Below are 6,397 nucleotides of genomic sequence, written 5' to 3'. Positions count from 1 at the left end.
CCGAAGCTGCTGGTTTGGTCCGGTTCCCCGGCTGCCATCCTGGCCGCACCTGCCTCCCCTCCCTGGGCTGCAGGGTCGCGGGGAGTTCTCCAAACAGAGGCCGACTGGGCTCCCTCTGCCTCTCTCCGCTGGGACTCGGGACTCGGGTGATAGAAGCGGGCTGAGAGTCCGCAAACACTGCAAGCCAATGAGCCTGATCTCAGAATCCAGAAAAGCTTCAGAGGCAGATGAAGTACGCAGCTGGGTCTCCCGGCCTTGGTTTATTCTTTGCTGAGGAACAGGGGGGATCTCGTCCACCCTGCAGGTGGGCTGATATCATCCATGGGCTCCCCATCATAACGTTGCTTCAGGAGTGGGTCCAGTTTTTGCAAGGCCTGAAGCTTATTCGGTTCGGAGGGGTCTTTTTAAGAACAGCACAAATTTACCAATATGAAATTGACTATGAAAGCAAATGTTTACTTAGGAGAAAGAAGTCACAACACATGACAATTTTTTTTGGTTTATTTTTTTGTTTTGCTTTTTAGGGCCGCACCCACTGGCGTATGGAAGTTCCCAGACCAGGGGTCAAATCAGATCTACAGCTGCGGGCCTACACCACAGCCACAGCCACAGCCACAACCACAGCAACATGGAATCTGAGCCGAGTCTGTGACCACAGCTCATGGCGATGCCACATTTTTCACCCACTGAGCAGGACCAGGGATCGAACCTGCATCCTCATGGATACTAGTCAGGTTCGTTACCCCTGAGCCATAAGGGGAACATCAACAAATTATAATTTTTTTTAAAAAAAACCCGGAGTTCCTGTCATGGCTCAGCGGAAAGGATTCCGACTAGGATCCATGAGGACGAGGGGTCAATCCCTGGCCCAGCTCAGTGGGTCAAGGATCTGGCATTGCCGGGAGCTGTGGTGGAGGTCACAGAAGCGTCTTGGTTCCAGCATTGCTGTGGCTGTGGTGTAGGCCGGCGGCTACAGCTCCGGTATGACCCCTAGCCTGGCAACCTCCATATGCCACGGGTGTGGCCCTTAAAAAAAAAGACAAAAACAACAATAACAAAACAATACTGCAGACACCACGAAATCCAGAAAAATAACATATTTTACTAATTAACGGATATGTTTCTATAATATTTTTCCTAAATTTTTGGCTGCGTATACTTTAATTAGCCTCTTCATGGGATAATGCTTTTAAAATAATATTTCCTAGAGAGAGATTATAAAGTTGATACAGTCTGTTCCCTGGCGCAATTGATTCAAGTTTGTTTGCTTTCTCTTTTTCTTTCTTTCTTTTTTTTAGGGTCGCACCTGGGGAAGTTCCTGGGAGGCTACGGGTTGCATTGGAGCTGCAGCTGCCTGTCTACACCACAGCCACAGCAACACCAGATCTGAGCCATATCTGTGATCTACCCCACTGAGCGAGGCCAGGATTCAAACCCACATCCTCATGGACACTATGTCAGGTTCTTAACCCATTGAGCTGCAACAGGAAGGCCCCAAGTATTTTGTTTTTTGGGTTTGTTTTTTTTTTTTTTTTTTTTTTTTTTTTTGGATAGCTTTGAGTAGATATCCACAAGGAAAAAAATCCCCTGCTTGCAATCGTCCGTATTCGTAACTGGAAGACTTTGCCTTGGACTTCCTCTGACTTGCTGCTTCTCCACAACTCCTCGTCTTTGCAGCCTGCATGCGTTCATGTCACTGGCTGGCTTTTACTTCTGCAGTCTTCTGTCATGATGCCTGGTGGGTCCACACAGCAGGCCCCCAGAGAATGCCTAAAAGCCATTTCTCTCCTAGAACAGCTAGTGACAACTGGATGGGAGTGATTTAGAAACATGTAAATATATCCACTATTCAAAGTGCCTCTCTAGGCCCCCTCCTAACATTTGTGTAGCTCAGGACAAGCCTATATATGGAGGTTCACATTCTTTTATTACTATTATTATTATTATTTGCTTTTTAGGGCCACACTTGAGGCATATGGAGGTTCCCAGGCCAGGGGTCCAATCAGAGCTGCAGCTGCCGGCCTACACCACAGCCACAGCAACGCCAGATCCAAGCCACATCTTCAACCTACATCACAGCTCAGTGCAATGCCGGATCCTTAACCCACCCAGCGGGGCCAGAGATCGAACCTGCGTTCTCAAGAATACTAGTCCAACTGGGTACTGCTGAGCCACAACGGGAACATCCTGGAGGCCCGCATTCTTATATTTAAAATGAATACTTGAGTTCCCATTGTGGCTCAGTGGTAACGAACCTGACCAGGCTCCATGAGGACTCGGGTTCAATCCCTAGCCTCACTCAGTGGGTTAAGGATCCTGTGTTGCTGAGAGCTGTGGTGTAGGTTGCAGATGCAGCTCAGACCCCAAGTTGCTGTGGCTGTGGTGTAGGACAGCAGCTGTATTCCGATTCGACCCCTAGCCTGGGACCCTCCATATAACACGGGTGTGGCCCTAAAATGACAAAAATAAATAAAATAAATACTTGACAGTTATCAGCCAAGCCAACAACCTGCTAACTAACTGATCTTCCCTCCTCCTACCTTGATAACCTGCAAGGCCAAGTTCAAATTTGGAATTCGAAGAAGCTTCAGGGTTCCGCCTTAGAAGGTGTCAGGTGGGGAAAACGGCTCCGTGCCCAGCTTGCCGCCCGTCTCCTCCTGCCGGAGGGAGCTCTGTGGTTGCGCATCCACAAGCCCATGGGCACTGGCTCAGCGGCGGGGAGCTGGCCTCACCGACGGCATCCTCGGGCGTGGTGGCTCCCTGGCTTCCAGTTGGGTTTGGCCCCCGGGAGGCCCCCAGGGGAGATGCGGTGGCGCGGGCGGGGGGGGGGGGGGGGGGCGGGGCGCAGAGCTCCTGCTCGTGGCCCTCTCCTGGGGGCACCGCTCTCACGGAGCTCTGCCAGCGCTCCCTCTCTCTGCCCCTCCAGGCCAGCGTGTGGAAGGGCTTTCCTGCTCTTGCTGCCCCGGGAGGCTTCACGCTCCCACCCTGTTCCCCGGAGCCTGCTTAGACCTTTGCGCATCGGCCCTTCATTTCACTCCCATGAATCACCTCTTTGCCGATGGCCCTGTTTCCTGCTGGGAGCCTGGGTGATGGAGCTGTTATTACTGTCACTTTTAGTTTAAGACGCATGTCTGGCCTCCCGTGTGGTCCTGTGGAGGCAGCAATCTTTGCAGCCTCAGGTGCCTCATCTGTTAAATGAGAATATCATACCCCAGCCTTTCCTACTTCAGCAGGGTCTTGGGAGACTTGAATGAGTCAGTACAGGTGAAAATACTCTGGGGAAAACAATTACAATATAGACTATACACACACATAAATACACACATATGTACATGCATGTGTGTATACACACACATAATAACTCTATTATTCGAATTTCTAAAGGTAAAAAGAGCACAAAGTTTGTTCTTGTCCCTCGCTTTCCTCTCCAGCACCACAGCACTGACCCAGTCTTCGGTCCCTGGCAAAAGTGTGATCCTTTTGTCGCAAAGGTCTGTGTTGCCAGCAGATGCAACTTAGTGACCAGAGGTTCCCCGTTCTGAGAGCTGCTGCCACTGCCTTTCGGCAAATGAGCACAGTGGGCCCAAGGCTGTGCTGCAGGCCCTCGAGGCGCCGACCCCACCCTACCCTTGCTGCCTCTGGGCTGTGTTTGCTGAGAGCAGAGCCCAGGGCCCTGGCTGAAGCCCTGTGAGCACCAGGGTCCCTCCCCTGGGCGCAGAGAGTGGGTGGAGTCCGACCCGATGAGAGCCGGTGTGGCCTCAGGCTGCTCCAAGCTCCTGGCAGAATGAAAACTGCTGGTGGAGTTTGTGTCACCAGGGGGGCTGGGACTGCCCCTGAGCTGAGTGAGGATGGTGGCTCTACCGGGGACAGTGTTAGTTTCCAGTGCTCACCTCAAAACAGGAGCATGTCCCTAAGGGCTTCTGTCACTTTTCCCAACCGCTTTTTTTTTTTTTTTTTTCTTTTTAGGGCCACACCTGCTGCATATGGAGGTTCCCAGGCTAGGGGTCCAGTTGGAGCTGTGGCTGCCGGCCACAGCCACAGCCACAGCAACTTGGGATCCGTGCCGCGTCTGTGACCTACACCACAGCTCATGGCAACGCCAGATCCTTGACCCACTGAGCGAGACCAGGGATGGAACCCGCATCCTCATGGATCCTAGTCAGGTTCATTAACTGCTGAGCTACAATGGGAACTCCCTCCCAGCCTCTTAGTCAAGGGTTTCCGCTCTTCCTTCTTCCCAGCCCATCCTCTCCAGCAGGCTGCCAAGGGAGGGACACCAGGATTCACAAGGTTAATCCGTGGCCCCGGTGTAATCAAGTGATCTCTGCCCCAGAAATCAGAAGTCACTACCCCCGGGGCTGCAGAAAGAACGGTGAGTCAGTGGTCTGTTTCCTTTCAAAAGCTGACCCATGGCATCATTTGCATATCTGGGTTACATGGGCTCCTACGGTCGAGCCTAGACTCTAAGCCCTCATTAATCCCGTGGTACACTCACGGGAAAGTCTGCTCTGATCTCACGCGCTGACATCAGTGGACCTCTGGACAGGGACCAGCCTGATGTTGGGAAAGGCCTGAATTAACCGTAATCAGAAGTATCAAATCTGGCAGTGAGGCTGGCCTTGGAAAGCTGGGTGGGCTTTGGAGAGGGCGAGAGGAAGGAAGAGAAATATAGGTGGCACGACAGTGTGACAGCACAGGGAAAAGGCAGGGGGACTGCAGCATGCCTGGTGACATCCTGTGGCAGTCACCAGACAGCTCAAAAGGGAAAGTTCCCCAGAGCTCATCTCCACGGAGAGACTCCCCACAATCGTCCCCCTTTTATTTCTTGCTTTTTAGGGCCACACCTGCAGCATGTGGAAGTTCCCAGGCTAGAGGTTGAATCGGCTGCTAGCCTAAGCCACAGCCACAGCCACTGGGGATTCCGGCCGCGTCTGCAAGACCTACATCACAGCTCACGGCAGCGCCAGGTCCCCAACACACTGGGCGAGGCCAAGGATTGAACCCGAATCCTCTAGGATACTGGTCGGATTTGTTTCAGCTGCGCCACAACGGGAGCTCCAATCATCCCTTTTCTGTCTGGCTCTTTTAAAGGAAAACAATGTCTGAGGCCCATTCCCTGGGACTTCTCCTCAGGAGAAGCTATGGGAGCAGGCCTGGGAGCCGGAGGCCTCACGGAAGCTTCTAGATTGCAACCCGTCCCACGGACATGAGACAGAATTGCCTATAGAGAGTTGTATTATAGCCAAGTGCTAGGGTATATATTTATCTGTGCCTGAGACTCTTATCCCTTTTTAAAGAAAAAGCCACATATTTGGCCTAAAGACAAAGTGGAAAAAATGTACTGTTGAACAAATATTCAGCACGGTTGCTCAGAATGTTTGAAATGATGAACTGTGTGAAAAAAAAAATGCCTGTGGCAAATTGTCAGCAGGCTATATTTGGGGGGGTCCAGATCCAGGGGCCCCCAGCCAACTGAGTTCACACAGCCCTAGTGTTTTTCCATGTCTATTTATAACTATCCACACATTCACACACAAAAAATGCAGTGGACATCCGACTTCGTTTTTAAATGACTAAAATGTTCTAAATGTATCAGGTTACAGCACGTGAGAGCTTTTATTGCAGCTGTGATTAGCCTGTCTTCCTGGAGAAGGGATTAATCCATGTGCAGAAAACAACGTAACAGGATCCTTTGGGAATCTGAAAGTATGAAAACAACTTTGTAAAAAATTTCCCCCTTTTAAAAAAATGTAATTAACATCAACAAAACTTTGTTGGACACCCACCATTCGAACGGGCTAACGTGAGACCAAAATAGGAGGACGACGCAGTCTCTGGTCCCAAGGAGTTATCTGGGTTTACAGGTAGCGGAATAAAATACATGAAAGGGGCGATCGTTTCTTAACAGAACTGCTGACGGATGTATTAGGCACACAGATGAGGGAGTGAACAGAAAGGGCATTTGACTCTCCTCCAGCATATCCATCCGTTCTTCCTGCTCGCTTTAGGGTGACATGCGATTTAGGGAAGTCTTTGCTCGCTGCCCACGGCGGCGTCAGATGTTGAGCACATGAGCTAGCTCGGCCAATCAATGCACTCCGTTTTCCTGGGCACAGTGATTGGCTCAGAGGCGACCATGCCCTCTCAGCTGGACCAATCAGACTGAACATCAAGCCTTCTCTTAGAAATGCTACAGCAGACTCCTCTTGCTGTTGCTTTTGGAGGAAGAAGCCTCAGGAGCTGCTGAAAGCTATTTTGTACCGATGAGGTGAATTGGCCTTCAGTGTGGTTGATGGCTGATGGTGAATGAAGAGACAGAAATAAACTAGTCCCTGAGTCACCAGAATATTTCTTACCTAACACCATTTGTATTCTTGATGTTTCAGTCACATGAGCT

General features: G+C 50.9%; 1 long non-coding RNA gene across 1 annotated transcript; it reads right to left on the bottom strand.

Moving 5' to 3' along the window:
* Positions 1–5,590: 5,590 nt before the first annotated feature.
* LOC146404962 (uncharacterized) lies at positions 5,591–5,899 on the bottom strand. Its single transcript, XR_014842563.1, has 2 exons — positions 5,787–5,899; positions 5,591–5,700 (listed from the first exon to the last, which is right to left on the bottom strand). It is a non-coding gene; the product is annotated as an uncharacterized LOC146404962 (long non-coding RNA).
* Between the last annotated feature and the right edge of the window lie 498 nt (positions 5,900–6,397).

The sequence above is a fragment of the Sus scrofa genome, chromosome 3 (assembly GCF_054392235.1).
Source record: "Sus scrofa isolate SSC_HxYL_T2T_F1_AM1 chromosome 3, Sscrofa_HxYL_maternal_Yorkshire_Landrace_v2.0, whole genome shotgun sequence".
Lineage (NCBI taxonomy): Eukaryota > Metazoa > Chordata > Mammalia > Artiodactyla > Suidae > Sus > Sus scrofa.
The sequence above is the reverse complement of the archived record's forward strand: the minus strand, read 5'-3'. Positions and strand labels throughout refer to the sequence as shown.